The sequence below is a fragment of the Oncorhynchus mykiss genome, chromosome 12, assembly GCF_057628025.1.
Source record: "Oncorhynchus mykiss isolate SJ-2025 chromosome 12, ASM5762802v1, whole genome shotgun sequence".
NCBI lineage: Eukaryota > Metazoa > Chordata > Actinopteri > Salmoniformes > Salmonidae > Oncorhynchus > Oncorhynchus mykiss.
Window position 1 is genome coordinate 54,668,785 of NC_143033.1, and position 20,949 is coordinate 54,689,733.

The 20,949-nt window shown below is 40.9% G+C and overlaps 2 long non-coding RNA genes across 2 annotated transcripts in view; both read left to right on the forward strand.

Annotated features, from left to right (window-relative positions):
- Positions 1–12,917: 12,917 nt before the first annotated feature.
- LOC149979213 (uncharacterized) lies at positions 12,918–13,316 on the forward strand. The gene is made up of 2 exons (XR_016484762.1): positions 12,918–13,045; positions 13,148–13,316. It is a non-coding gene; the product is annotated as an uncharacterized LOC149979213 (long non-coding RNA).
- Positions 13,317–13,616: 300 nt separating this feature from the next.
- LOC149979214 (uncharacterized) overlaps positions 13,617–20,949 on the forward strand; it is a 205,890-nt gene continuing 198,557 nt past the window's right edge. The window contains exon 1 of the long non-coding RNA XR_016485115.1: positions 13,617–13,983. This is a non-coding gene — a long non-coding RNA (uncharacterized LOC149979214). The remainder of the gene's footprint in view (positions 13,984–20,949) is intronic.

Genomic DNA, 20,949 nt, shown 5'->3' on the forward strand with positions numbered 1-20,949 from the left:
CAACACATAACTGGGATGACCATTAAGCAACACCACTGCCACCACCACGGCCCGCAAGTACTCTGCACGGAAGAGGTGGACTGCAGCCAATCATGTACAATGAGCCCAGGAATCAATGCTCACCAGAACCTAGGTCTCCAACACACAGCTGGGATGACAGATTCAGTACATTCTCTCAAGAGAGCTGGGACATGGACTGAAAAGATTTGCCATGGTTCCTCAGATCCTCAAAAGGTTCTAAAGCTGCACCATTGAGAGCATTCTGACGTGTGAAATGGCAGCAGTTTTACGGGTGTCCAACCAATTGTGCTATTATGTGTTTTCTTTTAGCGTTATTTTTAACTTGTTTTGTACATAATGCTTCTGCCACTGTATCTTACGTCAAAAAAGAGCTTCTGGATATCAGGAGCAATCAATCACCTCGGATTAGACAAACATTTTTCTTCAACAAGCAGAACGCACAGGACATACTCCAATTATATGCATATCTTATAGTTTATATACTTATATATCTTATATTCTTGGCATGAGTAGTAGGAAGTTGAAACTGGGCACGCTATTTATCCAAAAGTGAAAATTCTGCACAGGTCAACATTCACTAGGTTGCGGGGCCAGACGGATTACCAGGACATCTGCTCCGGTGATGTGCTGAACAACTGGCAGGTGACATTTTTAGCATGTCTCTGATTGCGTCTGTAATACCAACATGTTTCAAGTGGACCACCATAGTCCCTGTGCCCAAGAATACGAAGGCAACCTGCCTAAATGACTACAGACCCGTAGCACTCTTGTCCTTAGCCATGAAGTGCTTTGAAAGGCTGGTCATGGCTCACATCAACAACATTATCCCAGAAACACTAGACCCACTCCAATTTGCATTCCGCCCAAACAGATCCACAGATGATGCAATCTCTATTGCACTCCATACTGCCCTTTCCCACCTGGACAAAAGGAACACCTATGTGAGAATGCTATTCATTGACTACAGCTCAGCTTTCAACACCATAGTACCCTCAAAGCTAAGGATCCTGGGACTAAACACCTCCCTCTGCAACTGGATCCTGGACTTCCTGACGGGCCGCCCCCAGGTTGTAAGGGTACGTAGCAACACATCTGCCACGCTGATCCTCAACACTGGAGCCCCTCAGGGGTGCGTGCTCAGTCCCCTCCTGTACTCCCTGTTCACCCACGACTGCGTGGTCAGGCACGACCACAACACCATCATTAAGTTTGCAGACAACACAACAGTGGTAGGCCTGATCACCGACTATGACGAGACAGCCTATAGGGAGGAGGTCAGAGACCTGGCCGGGTGGTGCCAGAATAACAACCTATCCCTCAACGTAACCAAAACTAAGTAGATGATTGTGGACTACAGGAAAAGGAGGACCGAGCACGCCCCTATTCTCATCAACGGGGCTGTAGTGGAGCAGATTGAGAGCTTCAACTTCCTTGGTGTCCACATCACCAACAAACTAGAATGGTCCAAACACTCCAAGACAGTTGTGAAGGGGGCATGACAAAGCCTATTCCCCCTCAGGAAACTAAAAAGATTTGGCATGGGTCCTCAAATCCTCGAAAGGATCTACAGCTGCAACATCGAGAGCATCCTGACCGCTTGCATCACTGCCTGGTACAGCAACTGCTCGGCCTATGACCGAAAGGCACTACAGAGGGTAGTGCGTACGGCCCAGTACATCAATGGGGCTGAGCTACCTGCCATCCAGGACCTCTACACCAGGCGGTGTCAGAGGAAGGCCCTAAAAATGGTCAAAGACCCCCGCCACCCCAGTCATAGACTGTTCACTCTACTACCGCATGGCAAGCGGTACCGGAGTGCCAAGTCTAGGACAAAAAGGTTTCTCAACAGGTTTTACCCCTAAGCCAGACTCCTGAACAGGTAATCAAATCGCTACCCAGACTGTTTGCATTGTGTGCCCCCCCAACCCCTCTTTTACGCTACACAGTTGGTTAGGGCCTGTATTCGGCGCACGTGACAAACATTTTTTGATTTGATTTGGTTGCATCGTTGTCTGTTATGGCAACTGCTCGGCCTCCGACCGCAAGGCACTACAGAGGGTAGTGCGTATGGCCCAGTAGCCCTTAGCCCCCCTAGTCATAGACTGTTCTCTCTGCTACCGCGTGTTAAGCGGAACCGGAGCTTCTAAACAACTTCTTCCCCCAAGCCATAAGACTCCTGAACATCTAATCAAATGGCTATCCAGACGATTTGCATTGCCCCCCTTTTACACGGCTCCTACTCTCTGTTATTATCTATGAGAGTCACTTTAATAACTCTATATACTACCTCAATTACCTCGACTAACCGGTGCCCCCACACATTGACATTGACCCTCTGTACTGTATATAGCCTCGCTATTGTTATTTTACTGCTGCTCTTTAATTATTTGTTACTTTTATTTCTAATTCTTATTTTTTGTAGGTCTTTTTTTCAACTGCATTGTTGATTAGGGCTTGTAAGTAAGCATTTCGCCCAATTTTTCAGTTTTTGATTTGTTAAAAAAGTTTGAAATATCCAATAAATGTCGTTCCACTTCATGATTGTGTCCCACTTGTTGTTGATTCTTCACAAAAAAATACAGTTTTATATCTTTATGTTTGAAGCCTGAAATGTGGCAAAAGGTCGCAAAGTTCAAGGGGGCCGAATACTTTCGCAAGGCACTGTATATATATGCAGGCCTCAACCACTACCCTGAGAGCACTTGATTCAGTAAATCATGTGGCCCTCAGGTTCATTGCCAATCAAAAATGTCTAACACATCATTGTGATCTCTACAGCGCCGTTGGCTGGTCGTCATTGACCTTGCGTAGGCTTATACACTGGTATACACTGATTTATAAGGCCATATTGGGCACATGCCACTATCTCTGTTCGTTTTTAATCAGGTCAGTTAATAAATATAAATTACGTTCTCATTCTCATTTGCTTTTAACAGTACCAAGAATTACAACAGGTCATGGTAGAAATAGTTTTCGTTTTTCAGCTCCGTGGTCCTGGAATTCTCTCCTGAATATAAACATTTTTGAGTCACTTTGGTGGAGTTTAAACGCTTGGTCAATGTAAATATCATAGAAGAGTGTAATTGTCTTTAGGACAGGTGTTTTTTAGTTATGATATTTCTGTTTCTTTACATAATATGTAATTGTTATACTGTATTTATTTTTCCTAGGCAAGTCATTGTAAATTCTTATTTACAATGATGGCCTACCCCAGCCAAAATTTACAATGATGGCCTACCCCAGCCAAACCCTAACCCGGACGACGCTGGGCCCTACAGGACTCCCTATCACAGCCGGTTGTGATACAACCTGGAATCGAACAAGGGTCTGTATTGACACCTCTAGTACTGAGATGCAGTGCCTTAGACCGCTGCGCCACTGTATGTGTGTCTATAGCTCTGTTCAATGTTGTGCGAGTGTATATTAGTTGTTTTGTCTGCTGTTGGACCAGGTCTCTCTTGAAAAATAGCTTTTATCTCAATGAAAAATCTGCATAAATAAAGCTTAAATAAATGACTATTATCCTTTTATTTTTATTCTCCCATAGAAAGTAAAATGCAGGCTATGTACGCGAAGCCCACAATTATGCACTTATTTAATCATTTTTTCCAGCTATTTGTTGGACAACTATATTGACCAAAAACTCTGATGCCGATTAAATCTGCCAATTTTTATTTATTTATTTGTAATAATGACAATTGCAACCGTACTGAATGAACACTTATTTTAACTTAATATAATACATCAATAAAATCAATTTAGCCTTGTTTAAATAATGCAAAAACAAAATGTTGGAGAAGAAAGTAAAAGTGCAATTTGTGCTATGTAAGAAAGCTAACGTTTCAGTTCCTTGCTCAGAACATGAGAACATATCAAAGCACGAAAGTGCTGTTTGAATGAATGTTTACGCGCCTGCTTCTGCCTACCACCGCTCAGTCAGATACTTAGATACTTGTATGCTTGTATGCTCAGTCAGATTATATGCAACACGTTAGATAATATCTAGTAATATCATCAACCATGTGTAATTAACTAGTGATTATGATTGATTGTTTTTTATAAGATAAGTTCAATGCTAGCTAGCAACTTACCTTGGCTTACTGCATTCACGTAACAGGCAGTCAGTCTCCTTGTGGAGTGCAACGAGAGAGAGGCAGGTCGTTATTGCGTTGGATGAGTTAACTGTAAGGTTGCAAGATTGGATCCCCCGAGCTGACAAAGTGAAAATCTGTTGTTCTGCCCCTGAATGAGGCAGTCAACCCACCGTTCCTAGGCCGTCATTGAAAATAAGAATGTGTTCTTAACTGACTTGCCTAGTTAAATAAAGGTATTTAAAAATATATAATAATAATACAAAAATAAAATAAATAAGAATTTTTTTTTTTCCGGGAAATCGGCGCCCAAAAATACCGGTTTCCGATTGTTATGAAAACTTGAAATCGGCCCTAATTAAATCGGCCATTCCGATTAATCGGTCGACCTCTAGTCAAGACAGTGCGCCCCACCTGGTTGCGTGCAGTATAATGGAACTGTAGGCTACTCCAGGGGTTATAAGCCTGCATCTGTTTTCATTTATTTTATTGCATAATTACATGGGGGAGTTAAACATAATTTGCCCTTTAATGTATTATAATGATGCCTAATACCTAAATAATCAAACTTTATTCTCAATTAACACAGTGTTGGCAAGTGCTTTTTATGTTATTTTTCTCTTGTTATTGACCCTGAGAGCGATAACCTATTCCTCTCCTTTGACTTAAAAAACAAACAAAAACACGCGGGCCAGGACAAATAATTTATGTATACTATAGAAGTGTCTCATCTATCTCTGAGCACTCGACGGTCCCATTATGTGAGCTTGTGTGGCCTACCTCTTCACGGCTGAGCCATTGTTGCTCCTCGACATTTCCACTTTACAATGACAGTTGACAACTTACAGTTAACTGGGGCAGCTCTAGCAGGGTAGATATTTGACAAACTGACTTGTTGGAAAGGTGACATCCTATGATGGTGCCACGTTGAAAGTCACTGAGCTCTTCAGCAAGGCCATTCGCCTGCCAACGTTGTCTATGGAGATAGCATGGCTGAAGTGAACCAGAATTTTTTTTATATGGGTAGAAACATTACCCCAGGTAGATTGTTGGGAGCCATCAATCTACAAATGAGAAATCTCCTGGTAATGATAGATTCCCAGTGGAATTTTCTAGATGCTTTGATCCCAAATGATTAAAGCCTGTTACTCATTCTCACAGTAGCTCTAGAGAAAAATGTGCTTCCCCAGTCACTATGTTTGTATACAATCATACTACTTAAATGATGATCTATTGTGTGGATCAGTTCACCCAGTATCACTCTTGAATGCACATTACAAAATCATTGCTTAGTATTTGTCACTTTCTGACCTTTATTTTCCTTTGTTTTGTCTTTATTTAGTATGGTCAGGGCGTGAGTTGGGGTGGGCAGTCTGTTTTGTGTTTCTGTTTCGGCCTAGTGTGGTTCTCAATCAGAGGCAGGTGTCGTTAGTTGTCTCTGATTGAAAATCATACTTAGGTAGCCTGGGTTTCACTGTTGGTTTGTGGGTGTTTGTTTCCGTTTCTGTGTTTGTCACCACACGGGACTGTTTCGGTTTGGTTTTCGTTCATTTTCACAGTTATTGTTTTGTATTTCTTAGTGTTCAGTTTGTTTTATAATAAACGATATGGACACTTACCACGCTGTGTTGACGAAGAGGAGGAAATCTGCCGTTACAGGCTTTTCGCATAGAAACAGTTATACAAAAGTTAATTTCACTCAGATCAAACAGTGTTAATACAGAGCAGAATGTCCTCTGACAATATCTGCCATTTTTAGATGGAATCCCCAAGCTGACAAGGTTAAAATCTGTCGTTCTGCCCCTGAACAACGCAGTTAACCCACTGTTCCTAGGCTGTCATTGTAAATAAGAATTTGTTCTTAACTGACTTTCCTAGTTAAATAAAAGGTACAATAAAATACTAAGAACTTGAATGCTCCAAAAGTGGCAGTAACAATAGATGCTGAAAAATCATTTGATTGGGTGGAATGGGCATATTTGGTGGCTCTCTTAAAAAAGTATGGCTTTAGTTGAGTATTTATTTCCTGGATTGAGCTATTATACAAATCCACCAAAGCATCTATACAAATAAATGGACAGATCTCTGAACCATTTAAGAGTATTGGAGATTCCATAATCCTTCTGTGGATCATATCTATGGCCACATTCAATGAGCTGCTCTATATTTGGTGCAAGTGCTTCTGATAAAATCTAATCCACAGCTATTTTTTTTAGAAGTTATTGATCACCTGTAGCTAAATTTTGCTCTCTGGTGTAGTATTTTGAATATATGTCTGTTCAGACAGGAGTAATATAATTTTTGGGGAAATATATACTGTTAATACATTTTTTTGCCTAATTTTGACAAAATTATTTAAATTTATAAGAGGTTCTGCAGCACCCCCAATACCCCTACTTCCAATAGCTCCAACAGGCAGGCTTTGCGTTGTTATGATAGTGCTCTTTTTCAGTCTTCAGATTTTATGATTTTTTTTTTGAGGGAACAGATGCCAGGCCATAATATACTATCTTTGTCCTCACTGGGTTCCGTCCCTGACACTGTTGCATGCTGCCATCTGCACTAATATCCTCCAACTTGAAAGATTCATGCTTGTCAGAGCAGCAAGGAGGGGTCGGGTGCTGCTTGAAATAAAATGAAAAACTCTTAAAGCTGGAATCCGTAATGGTGAATCAGCCACATTTGTTTGCGATATTACAACAACATGGCGGCAGTTAAGCTAGTGGTTAAGAGCGTTGGGCCAGTAACCGAAAGGTCACTGGTTTGAATCCCTGAGCCGACTAGGTGAAAAATCTGTTGATGTGCGCTTGAGCAAGACACTTAACCCTACTCGCTCTGGATAATAGCATCTGCTAAATGACAAAAAACAACAAAGAACTTAAAACAATCAATGTTTTTTCCCCTTGGACATCATTGCAAATGCGATAGAAGAGCCCAAATGTACTGCAATTTGTTTTACCATGCTGCTCAGCTCGGCAACAAAAATAACAGCAAAAACAAGATACCACAACAGAAAGTGGAAAAAAGGGCTGCCTAAGTATGATCCCCAATCAGAGACAACGATAGACAGCTGCCTCTGATTGGGAACCATACTTAGCGAAAAAACAAAGAAATAGACAAAGAATGCCCACCCCAAATCACACCCTGACCTAACCAAATAGAGAAATGAAACGGTTCTCCAAGGTCAGGGCGTGACACTGGTGATGTTTTTGTGTGTGGCTTTTGTTGATTAACTTGCATCCTAGCCATACAGCAACTACTGTAAGTCAAAATACCTTCACAGTGTGAATAGGAAGCACACACATCATGCCTCTGATGTGAGATGATTCTGCATGTCTGTCACCCCCATGGAAATATGTGGGTTAGTTTAGATTGGCACCGCTATATATAGGCCTCCCTAAAAGCTAAAAAACACTAGCCACTATCGATGACCTGTCAACACATGTTACTCATCACACATTACTCAGCGAAGCTGCGCTGGTGGTGTGCATGCACAGAGGGAGTTGACAAAAAGGGTTCTACGTGGAACTAAAAATGGTTCTCCTTGGAACCAAGAAGGGTTCTCCTATGGGGACAGCCGAAGAACCCTTTTGGAGAAAAAATATTCTAAGAGTGTACAGCATTGTGGGAGCTCAATATGATCCAGCAGCACAGAGGACACAGACAGGTGATCAACCCACAGGACTGTTAGGAGGAGAGGAAGTTTAAAGAGGAGGGGAAGGAAAGTTGGTGCTTGTAAAGGAGATAACGATATATTAAGATATCTCTGAGAACTGCATCTCCACAGTTGTCTGATCAAGGTGAACACCACTAAATCTGCAAATTTCACTGGTAAACATAAACAGAATGCTTCACATCGTAAAATCCCCATGCATAAATCATTGGGAGATGACTTGTGGAAATTCTGCAGAACGTCAAAGTCCAAATGATAATTTGTTGATTTCAATGCCACACTTGCGTTCTCCTAATGCTCAGTCATACCGCCTATCCCGGTCTCTGACTATCACTTTTGTCATCAATTGATGAGTCCTGTTGAGTGAGTGAATTTGTGTTGTACTCTGTGGCTTTAAATAGGACTGTAGGCTCAGGTGACTGTTGATGCAACAGATTAAACCCACAGCTATGGTTCACTTCCCACTATCTGCAATACTTGAGGACTTTCAACTCTTCTCTCCTCCGGATGAGAAAATAGATCATTTGATCCACGTCATGGCTGTGTATGCTTGTTTGACTACCAACACTGGTTGTGATGCTTCCTGTGTATGCTGACACTGATGACTCTATTTTAGTCAATGACAAGAGCTTCAAATGAAGATAAATGCACTCAGGCATTCTTCTAACACATGTCCAAACAACACTAATGATTGTACACTGATAATTTTAGCATTAAATAGAAATTCAGTGTAGTTAGTTACATTTCTTTATTCGCATTAATGAATCATAAACTCAGAGTACAGAGACTAATATTAACCAGATAATCAAATTGATAATATGTGTGCTAAATTAAATTGTGACCTCTTTTTCACATTCCTTTAATGTGGAGATCCCTATAGGAATTAGGGGGGAATTATATCTTCAAATCAACTGAATTACAAGAATTCAATATATACTATATAGAGAGAGCAAATTGAATTAGCTTAAATGGGAAATCTGCAGTTGAAACAGTCTCAGCCACTGTTTCGGGTAAAAAGCTGAGGGATGGGGCTGGAGAAATGTAACAACTCTCAAATTCATAGACAGAGCTGCAAGGTTGCATTTTGTGCATGTGACTAATACAATTGGATTGGATTTGATTTGATTTTGGATGCAAGGACATTCCATGATATCAAAATGATAGTTTTCATCATAAAACTTAACAAACTTATTTTTTGGGGTCCCTCTACTTTACTATTTATATTTTTGACAACTTTTACTTCACTACTTCCTAAAGGAAATAATGAACTTTCTAAACCATACATGTTCCCCTGACACCCAAAAGTACTTATTACATTTTGAATGCTTAGCAGGACTGGAAAATTGTCTAATTCACGCACTTAAAGAGAAAATCCCTGGTCATCCCTACAGCATCGGATCTGGCAGACTCACTAAACACAAATGCTTTGTTTGTAAATTACGTCTGAGTGTTGGTGTGTGCCCCTGGCTATCTGTACATTTTTAAAACAAGAAAATCGGGCTGTCTAGTTTGCTTAATATAAGTATACCTTTTTTTAAATACTTTTAATTAGACTTTTAGCAATTACATTTACTTTTTATACTTAAGTATATTTAAAACCTAATGCTTTTCTTACTTTTACTCAAGTAGGATTTTACTGGGTGACTTTCACTGAAGTCATTTTTTCTATTAAGGTATCTTTACTTTTACTCAAGTAGAATTTTACTGGGTGACTTTCACCAAAGTCATTTTTTCTATTAAGGTATCTTTACTTTTACTCAAGCATGAATATTGAGTACTTTTTCCACCACTGCTTATTTTTTAGGTTCTGATGGGGTACGACCGTCGACCTAAGTTAATTAGGCATTTATAAATGATATTCTTCAAGAATCAATGTGTACATATCAGTAATTTATTCGTCCAAAAATGGATGCAGCTACTGAAGATTGCCCCTTTAAATCTACTTGAACACAGAGCATATTTCATGGGGCTAATATGGTATAGGCTCTACAGGCATAAGAAAGACTTGATTTCTGTTCCAAAATGAACTAGCCAAAAAAGACAATTTAACACAGCTATGTTCCATTAAGATTAAATCAACCAAACCAGAGGGCATTACAATACAACTAGTTTGGCCACGCAGAAAATAATCAAACTGTCATAGTTTTAATGAGACTCTGTAACAAACTGGCTCATTGACCCTAACAGAAGTGATGTCATCACTGTGTTGTCCATAGAAAAAAAATGAGCAGAACTTCCACATTCAAGTCAATGATGGCATATTACAGTATGTGGACTGGCAGCCATTGTGAGTGTACCCATAGATGTGGTAAAGAGATCAATGGAACTTGACCAAAACAATGTAAATGCCATGGAAACGTGTGGGGGAAAGATGCCGTGGGGGAAAGATCCAAATTCTCCTAATTGCCACCCAGCAAAATGTGCCTACTTATAGGTTATTGATTATATGTGTATGTCACACTATGTTGAGATAAAAATCAGAGTATAATGCTTGTATGGATGTCAAACCCAATACATGTTCACGTCATCAACTGCATCACAGTTAAAAACTACTTTCACGACCACAACAGATGTCCCTATTCTAAATATCACAGTCACTTTTTCTAAACCTGAAAAGGGACTACTTCTAAATGTTATGCAGTGAAAACAGACACATATATCCAAATCAGACTTTAGTAACCACATTGTGGGACTGTTGCAATAAATCAACCATGATGGATTTGACGAATATCCACTTTGTTAGATCAAATTTGTTGAATGTGCGCCAATCCCCCACGGTCTGTGTTCCATTGACCTCTTTACCACATCTATAGGAGCAAAGCATTCCATTGCATGGCCACATCAGTAAATATAATTTTAATGAACATTCTACATTACCCATGGAAATGATTGCATCACAATACCAGGCAGCCATTGCGAGTGTACCCATGAGTTGAGCAGTCAAATTGCCAGGATTACAGGTTCCAAGCCCATTCTTTTCAATCTATTTATATGGTGCTGCTGTGCAAAATGAACAATCACCAAGAAGACCCCCAGGTACCAAGCAAAAAGGATCTCTTGAGGTGTGCAGGAGAGTTGGGAACAGGGCCGCAGGCACCGGTGGGCTTGGGTGGGCCCAAAAATGTAAAGCTCTAATTGTCAGTGATCCAAACAGGACATTGTTTGTATTTTTTTTACCTAAACACAGAACTGTGTACCGGCACCTCAAATTCTCTTCTGCTTGAGTTCTTGCATCTGGTATTGAATATTAGTTCAAAAGTATTGATGAGTTCCTGCACCTAAATATAAAATGGTTTCGGCACCCAAATTGAGTGCTGACACCTTTTTCAGTCCAAGTCAAGCACTGGCTTAAACATGCATACACCATCAGATAGAATTAAAAGCAAGCAGTAGCGAGGGGTGAGAAAGGAAAATGGATATACAGTGCAGTTGGAAAGCATTCAGACCCAATGACTTTTTCCACATTTTCCTATGTTACAGCCTTATTCTAAAATTAATTAAATGCATTTTTTCCTCATCAATCTACACACAATACCCAAGTGGAAACAGGTTATTAAGAACTTCTTGCAAATATATATAAAAAAAATACTGAAACATTACATTTACATAAGTATTCAGACCCTTTACTCAGTACTTTGTTGAAGCCCCTTTGGCAGAAATTACGGCATTGAGTCATCTTGGTCATGATGCTAAAAGCTTGGATTGGAGAGTTTCTCCCATTGTTCTCTGCAGATTCTCTCATGTTCTGTCAGGTTGGGTGGGAAGTGTCGCTTCACAGATATTTTCAGGTCTCTCCAGAGATGTTAGATTGGGTTCAAGTCTGGGCTCTGGCTGGGCCAATCAAGGACATTTAGAGATTTGTCCCGAAGCCACTCCTGCGTTCTGTTGGCTGTGTGCTTAGGGATTTTGTACTGTTTTTTTGTCCTGTCTTTGTCCTGAAGGTGAACCTTTGTCCCAGTCTGAGGTCCTGAGCGCTCTGGAGCAGGTTTTCATCAAGAATATCGCTGTACTGAGTCCTACATGTTTTTTGTCTGTTTTGTATGTTATTTTGGCATTAATACGTATCACATATCAGTTTGCAAACAATATAAAAATAATAATCATGGTCTCTTTTTTGCTTTCTTGAGCAAGGCAGCTCCAAAACTGGCAGCTTCAAATAAATAGTACCCACAAAACACCAGCCTCAACGTCAACAGTGAAGAGGCGACTCCGGGATGCAAAGAAAAGGCCATATCTCAGACAGGCAAATAAAATAAAAAGATTATGATGGGCAAAATAACACAGACACTGGACAGAGGAACTTTGTCTAGAAGGCCAGCATCCCGTAGTCGCCTCTTCACTGTTGACATTGAGACTGGTGTTTTGCGGGTACTATTTAATGAAGCTGCCAGTTGAGGACTTGTGAGTTGTCTGTTTCTCAAGCTAGACACTAATGTACTTGTCCTCTGGCTCAGTTGTGCACCGGGGCCTCCCACTCCTCTCTCTCTTCTGGTCAGAGACCGTTTTAGCTGTTCTGTGAAGGGAGTAGTACACAGCGGTGTACCAGATCTTCAGTTTCTTGGCAATTTTTTGCATGGAAGAGCCTTCATTTCTCAGAACAATAATAGACTGACGAGTTTCAGGAGAAAGTTACTTGTTTCTGGCCATTTTGAGCCTGTAATCGAACCCATAAAGGCTGTTGCTCCAGATACTCAACCAGTCTGAAGGCCAGTTGTATTGCTTCTTTTATCAGCACTACAGTTGTCAGCTAAGCTAACATATAAGACATCCACAAATATCTTGTTAACAAACTATAGTTTTGGCAAGTCGGTTAGGACATCTACTTTGTGCATGACACAAGTCATTTTTCCAAAAATTGTTTACAGACAGACTATTTAATTTATAATTCACTGTATCACAATTTCAGTGGGTCAGAAGTTTACATACACAAACTTGACTTTGCCTGTTACGGATGATGCGAATTCTCGCAACTTTTTGTTAAAAATCGCGCAACATTTCAACGTCCTGCTACCCATGCCAGGAATATTGTCACGAATCCCGCTTCCTGAGTCTGTTTGCCTGTGTTTCTGTCCTGGAGTGTGTTTCCGGTGTCCTGGAACGCACCCTGTCTGGTTGCCGGGCGAATTAGCTTGTTGGGAGATCGATGTTCACCCGCACCTGTATCCCATCAGTAATCTGCACACCTGTCCTGATCATCACCTCTCCCCTTCAAAAGCTCTGACCTGACATCCATTCCCTGCCGGATCGTTAGCCATGAACAGTATGTTGTGCCATAGTATCAGCCTCAAGTTGGATAGAATTTGTTTTGTTGTTTTTTATGTATTGCTTGCCTTAAACTTACCTCCGTTTGTTCTGTCTTCAGTTACTCACCCGGATCATTTACCCCATTCCCGCCTGGTCGTCGGAGGATTCCGCTACCCCATTGGATCCACCTATTTACTCCCATCAACTCACCACCCCTGCCCGCTACGCCACCTGGATATATCTACCCATTCACATTCACTTGTAAATAAATACTCACCTTCTTCCTACTCTCCTTGTCCTGGTCTGCTTCTGGGTTCGATTTTGAAAGAACGTGACAAATATAGTATATGCATATGATATGTATGATAAGTATGTGTGTATAGAAAACACTCTGAAGTTTCTAAAACTGGTTAAATCATGTCTGTGGCTATAACAGAACGTGTTCAGGAGTAAAAATCCCAGGGAAAACTGTTCACCAAAAACACAAAAAAAATATTCATCCGCCAGTCTAGTTTACAACGCCTACAGCTTCCACACGATGTCGCCAATACTGGAATTTAATTGCAAGTTTATCCTTGGTGGGATGACGTATAGGCACTTCCTGTCTTGGGGTGCACCCAGGAAATTATGAAAGTGAAAAAAATGGACGATGATTTCAAGACTTGCTGCTATCGAATACAGATCGCCCCGTGATCAATTTTATCGATTATTAACGTTTATTAAGACCTAAAGTTGGTTTACAAAAGTAGTTTGAAGTGATTTGTAAAAGTTTATAGGCATCTTTTTTAATTTTAAAAAGTGACGTTGCGTCTTGTAAAGGTGAATTTTCCTTGGATCAGACGGCCTTCATAAATGGACATTTTGGGCATACTTTGACGGATTTAATCGGGAAAAAGACCCCAATTGTGATGTTTATGGGACATATAGGAGTGCCAACAAAGAAGCTCGTCAAAGGTAATGAATGTTTTATATTTTATTTCTGCGTTTTGTGTAGCGCCGGCTACCGCTAAATCTTTTGTTTAGGTCTCATTCAGGTATTTTGGGGGGTGCATGCTATCAGATAATAGCTTCTCATGCTTTCGCCGAAAAGCATTTTACAAATCTGACATGTTGGCTAGATTCACAACGAGTGTAGCTTTAATTGAGTATCTTGCGTGTGTGTGTTTTAATGAAAGTTTGAGTTTTATCGAGTACTATAGGTGGCGCTCTGAAATTTCCGCTGATTTGGTTCCTGTGCAGGAACCAACATCCGTAACAGGTTATTAAACAGCTTGGAAAATTCCAGAAAATGATGTCATGGCGTTAGAAGCTTCTGATAGGCTAATTGACATCATTTGAGTCAATTGTAGGTGTACCTGTGGATGTATTTCAAGGCCTACCTTCAAACTCAGTGCCTTTTTGCTTGACATCATGGGAAAATCAAAAGAAATCAGCCAAAGCCTCAGAAAAAAATGGTATACCTCCACAAGTCTGGTTCATCCATGGGAGCATTTTCCAAATGGCTGAAGTTCATCTGTACAAACAAGTATAAACACCATGGGACCATGCAGCCGTCATACGGCTCAGGAAGGAGATGCGTCCTGTCTCCTAGAGATGAATGTACTTTGGTGTGAAAAGTGCAAATCAATCCCAGAACAACAACAAAGGGCCTTGTGAAGATGTTGGAGGAAACAGGTATAAAAGTATCTTTAACCACAGTAAAACGAGTTCTATATCGACATAACCTGAAAGGCCGCTCAGCAAGGAAGAAGCCACTGCTCCAAAACCGTCATAAAAAAGCCAGGCTACAGTTTGCAACTACGGCCATCGTTAACATAACGGCCATCGTTATGTTTGGAGGAAAAAGGGGGAGTCTTGCAAGCTGAAGAACACCATCCCAACCGTGAAGCACGGGGGTAGCAGCATCATGTTTTGGGCTTTTCTGCTTTGCTTTGCTGCAGGAGGGACTGGTGCACTTCACAAAATAGATGGCGTCATGAAGAAGGAAAACGTTGTGGATATATTGAAGCAACATCTCAAGACATCAGCCAGGAAGTTAATGCTTGTTTCCAAATGGGTCTTCCAAATGGACAATGACCCCAAGCATACTTCCAAAGTTGTGGCAAAATGGCTTAAGGACAACAAAATCAAGGTATTGGAGTGGCCATCACAAAGCCCTGACCTCAATCCTATAGAACATTTGTGGGCAGAACTGAAAAAGCGTGTGCGAGCAAGGAGGCCTATAAACCGGACTCAGGTACACCAGCTCCGTCAGGAGGAATGTGAAAATATTCACCCAACTTTTTGTAGCTTGTGGAATGCTACCCAAAACGTTTGACCCAAGTTAAACAATTTAAAGATAATGCTAGCAAATATTAATTGTGTGTATCTAAACTTCTGACCCACTGGGAATATGATGAAAGAAATGAAAGCTGAAATAAATCACTCTACTATTATTCTGACATTTCACATTCTTAAAATAAAGTGGTGATCCTAACAGACATAAAACAACAAATGTTTTATTAAATGTCAGGAATTGTGAAAAACTGAGTTTGAATGTGTTTGGCTAAGGTGTATGTTAACTTCCGATATTCCATTAAAAACAAATCAGCCGTTTCCAGCTACAATAGTCATTTACAACATTAAAATGTCTACACTGTATTTCTGATCAATTTGATGTTATTTTAATTGACAAAAACTGTGCTTTGCTTTCAGAAACAAGGACATTTCTAAGTTACCCCAAACCTTTGAACGGTAGTGTACATCAAACACATGGTTGCCATTCCATTTGATCCGTTCCAGCCATTATAATGAGCAGTCCTTCCCTCAGCAGCCTCCACTGAAATACACAATAAAGAAAGCATACTGTATATACAAAAAATATTTAAAAAGTCAATTCCAATACCATGTTTACTTATGCAGGGATACTGGAGTGATGGAGGTAGAAATGTATAGTGGTAAGGGGACTAGGCAACAGGTAGAAATGTATAGTGGTAAGGGGACTAGGCAACGGGATATAAGATACAGAGAGCAGCTGCAGCTTGTTTGTGAGTGTTGTGAGTGTGTGTGTATCAGTCAGTATAAATGTATGTGTATATTATGTTTGAGTCGGCAGATGAGGGAGTGAGGGTTTGTGTATGTGTTGGAGTGACAATGCATGTGAGTGCATAAAGACAGAGCAAATATTGAAATAAAAGTTAAAGACACAAGGCTAACTCAGACTGACTGGTACTGTAGTTTGGACACACCTATTCATTCAAGGGTTTTTCTTTTCATTTACTATTTTCTACATCAAAACTATGAATTAACACATATGGAATCATGTAGTAACTAAGAAAGTGTTAAACAAATCGAAATAGATTTTAGATTTTAGATTCTTCCAAGTAACCACCCTTTTGCCTTGATGACACCTTTGTACACTCTTGGCATTCGCTCAACCAGCTTAATGAGGAATGCTTTTCCAACAGTCTTGAAGGAATTCCCACATATGCTGATTACTTGGCTGCTTTCCTTCACTCTGTGGTCCAACTCATCCCATACCATCTCAATTGGGTTGAGGTCGGATGAATGTGGACGCCAGGTCATCTGATGCGGCGCTCCATCACTCTCCTTATTGGTCAAATGGCCCTTGCTGGGGAAGCCATGCTGGTTAAGTGTGCCTTGAATTCTAAATAAATCACAGACATTGTTATCAGCAAAGCACCCCCACACCATCACACCTCCTCTTCCATGATTCAAGGTGGGAATCACACATCGAGAGATCATCCAGACGACGGATTTCCACTGATCTAATGTCCATTGCTCATGTTTCTTGGCCCAAGAAAGTCACTTATTATTATTATTATTATTGGTGTCCTAGTAGTGGTTTCTTTGACCTCCTCGCTGTATGGTGTCTCATTGTTGCCTGTGATCAGGCCTTCCACCGTTGTGTCGTCAGTGAACTTGATAATGGTGTTGGAGTCGTGCGTGGCCACACAGTCGTGTGTGAACAGGCAGTATGTTGGGTGATTAGGCCTGGCTCGCAGTTGGTGTTCCAATTCATCCCAAAGGTGTTCAATGTGGTTGAGGTCAGGGCACTGTGCAGGTCAGTCAAGTTCTTCCACACCGATCTCTGTATGGACCTCGCTTTGTGCACGGGGGCATTGTAATGCTGAAACAGGAAAAGGTATTCCCCAAACTGTTGCCACTATGTAGGAAGCAAATAAACATATAGAATGTCATTGTATGCTGTAGCATTAAGATTTACCTTCAATGGAACTAAGGGGCCTAACCCAAACCATAAAAAACAGGCCCAGACCATTGTTCCTCGTCCACCAAACTTTACAGTAGGCACTATACCCCAATGTAGGGGGTAGGTAGCGTTCTTCTGGCATCTGCCAAACTGAGATTCGGCCATTGGACTGCCAGATCGTGAATAATGTTTCATCTCTCCAGAGAACGTATTTCCACTGCTCCAAAGTCCAATGGCGGAGAGCTTTACACCAATCCACCCGACGCTTGGCATTGCACATGGTGATCTTAGGCTTGTGTGCGGTTGCTCGGCCATGGAAACCCATTTCATGAAGCTGTCAACGAATAGCCACGTTGAAAGTCATTGAGCTCTTCAGTAATGCCATTCTACAGCCAATTTTCCTTTTATGGAGATTACATGACTATGTGCTCGATTTAATACACCTGTCAGCAACAGGTGTGGCTGAAATAGCCGAATCCAAGGGGTGTCCACATACTTTTGCATAGCGTAATTGAGAGAAAAAAATGGCAGAGAAATTAAATAATATAAAACAAATAATATTTGTTGAGTCAATATGATCCTCTCAGCTTTCCTAGTTTTAAAGTTACATTGGTGGCTGCCTAGCCTACAATCTCCTCGTTTCTGAGCCAGTGATCTGAGGCATATTGTGATTATTAATGTCATATTACTGCATTATGTTTTAGTGTCATAGTCTATAAATTAAGCTATAGGCCTTAGGTGTATCATGTGTAGGTCTATGTGAGTTGCATGATAAATGCAAGAGTCATTGATTTACTTAGCCCTAAAATACTATTTGGTATGTAATGCAAAATCACTTTAGATCAAATCAAATCAAATTTTATTGGCAACATACACATGGTTAGCAGATGTTAATTTTGAGTGTAGCGAAATGCTTGTGCTTCTAGTTCCGACAGTGCAGTAATATTCTAGCAAGTAATCGAACAATTCCACAACAACTACTTTATACACACAAACGTAAGGGGATGGAATAAGAATATGTACATATAAATATATGGATGAGCGATGGCCGAGCAGCATAGGCAAGATGCAATAGATGGTATAAGATGCTTCCTCTGCTGTTTCCTGAAATCCACGATCATCTCCTTTGTTTTGTTGATGTTGAGTGAAGGTTTTCCTGACACCACCCCCTGAGTGCCCTCACCTCCTCCCTTTAGACTGTCTCACCATCTCTTGGTAATCAAGCCCACTACTGTTGTGTCATCTGCAAACTTGATAATTGAGTTGGAAACATGCATGGCCACACAGGGATGGGTGAACAGGGAGTACACGAGGGGGCTGAGCACGCACCCTTGTGGGGCTCCAGTGTTGAGGATCAGTGAAGTGGACATGTTGTTTCCTACCTTTACCACCTGGGGGCGGCCGTCAGAAAGTCCAGGACCCAATTTCACAGGGTGGGGTTGAGACCCAGGGCCTTAAGCTTAATGATGAGCTTGGAGGGTACTATGTTGCTGAATGCTGAGCTGCAGTCAATGAACAGCATTCTTACATAGGTATTCCTCTTGTCCAGATTGAGATAGGGCAGTGTGATGGCGATTGCATTGTCTGTGGACCTGTTGGAGCGGTATGCAAACTGAAGTTGGTCTAGGGTGGCAGGTAAGGTGAAGGTGATGTGATCCTTGACTAGTCTCTCAACGTACTTCATGATGACAGAAGTGAGTGCTACAGGGCGGTAGTCATTTAGTTCAGTTATCTTTGCTTTCTTGGGTACAGGAACAGCGGTGGCCATCTTGAAGCATCTGGGGACAGCAGACTGGGATAGGGAGTGATTAAATATGTCCGTAAACACACCAGCCTGCTGGTCTGCGCATGCTATGAGGATGCTGTCTGGGCCAGCAGTCTTGCCAGGGTTAACATGTGTAAATGTCTAACTCACGTCAGCCACAGAGAAGGAGAGGTGGGCCCCGCAGTCCTTGGTAGCTGGTCGTGTCAGTGGCACTGTATTATCCTCAAAGTGGGCAAAGAAGGTGTTTAGTTTGTCTGGAAGCAAGATGTCGGTGTCCGTGACGTGGCTGGTTTTCTTTTTGTAGTCTGTAATTGCCTGTAGACCCTGCCACATACGTCTCGTGAGTGAGCCGTTGAATTGCGGTGGTTTGTTGTGTGCAATCGATTACAGTAGGGTATATATAGGGTAGGCTTTTATGACAATTTAATTATGATTTGTGTGCCAACATTTTGCCGCCCCTACATTTTTGCTGGCCCTGGCAACACAGATTTCTGCCTATCCCACTGGTTGAGAGTTGTAGTATTGCCTCAGACGAACGATTGTGTTTTTGGCACAGGTCCAGCATGCTTTAGACCAGGCTAGAGTTAAGCTGTAGTGGTAGACACAGCAAAGCGAATCATCTAGACATCCACCACCATCATTAAATATGAATAGGTCAACCTCCTACTCAATCTGCCCTGCAATCTGCCATCCAGGACACCTGCAGCAACCGATGTCACAGGAAGTCCAAAAAAATCATCAAGGACAACAACCACCCGAGCCACTGCATGTTCACCCCGCTACTATCCAGAAGGCGAGGTCAGTATAGGTGCATCAAAGCTGGGGCTGAGCGACTGAAAAACAGCTTCTATGTCAAGGCCATCAGACTGTTAAACAGCAAACACTTACTCAGAGAGGCTGCTGCCTACATACAGACACAAATCATTGGCCACTTTAATAAGTGGATCACTAGTCACTTTAAATAATACCACTTTAACAATGTTTACATATCTTATATTACTCATCTCATATGTACAGTATATCTGTACCTTATACCATCTATTGCATCTTGCCTATGCTGCTCGGCCATTGCTCATCCATATATTTATATGTACATATTCTTATTCCATCCCTTTAGATTTGTGTGTATTACGGAGTTGTTGTGAAATTGTTAGATTACTTGTTAAATATTTCTGCACTGTCGGAACTAGAAGCACAAGCATTTCGCTACATTGGCATTAACATCTGCTAACCATGTGTATGTGACCAATTTGATTTTCTCTCTCATAACCCATGAGGAATTTACACAGAGTGAAACTCCACATGACAGCTGAAATCTCTACGCTATTAACTGAAATTATACTTTCACCTGACTTTTGCTAAATGTGTTTAGCCCTTAGCTGTCTTTTGAGTTTTTTTACATATTTGATGACTTGTCAATCTGTAAATCAACATAACTTCTGTCAAAAATAAGATTTAAAACTGGATCAATAATGAGCTTCTTACGGCTCACATGCTCTTCTAATGTGCTTTAAAACAGTTAAAAGTAACTAAATGTAATCAAAAAAAAATCTAAATCTACATAATTCCAAAAAGTAATGACTTATCATGAGAGGGCCATAAACAATTAGTAATGCTGCATACTCAAAAAAAGGTTAAAATCTCACCTTTCAGAGAAAAAATTGTCATACTTTGCTGAGGTGTAGTCCCTTTTGAGGACACAAGCTCAAGTACACAGTACAAATATAATCTTATAACTGTAAAATACATATTTGTATGTTTAGTGTTCGAGAATGTGCATATTTTATAAAGGTCTCTCTTGGACAAAACGTCTGCCCCCATCGCTGTGAACGTCTCGCAGAGCTCTAGCTTGGCTTCCTGAACTTGTTAGCAACACCTTTCATAATAATAGTGTCTGTCTCTGACAATCAGTGTTTTTTGCTTACATTTTTTTGAATTATTTTAG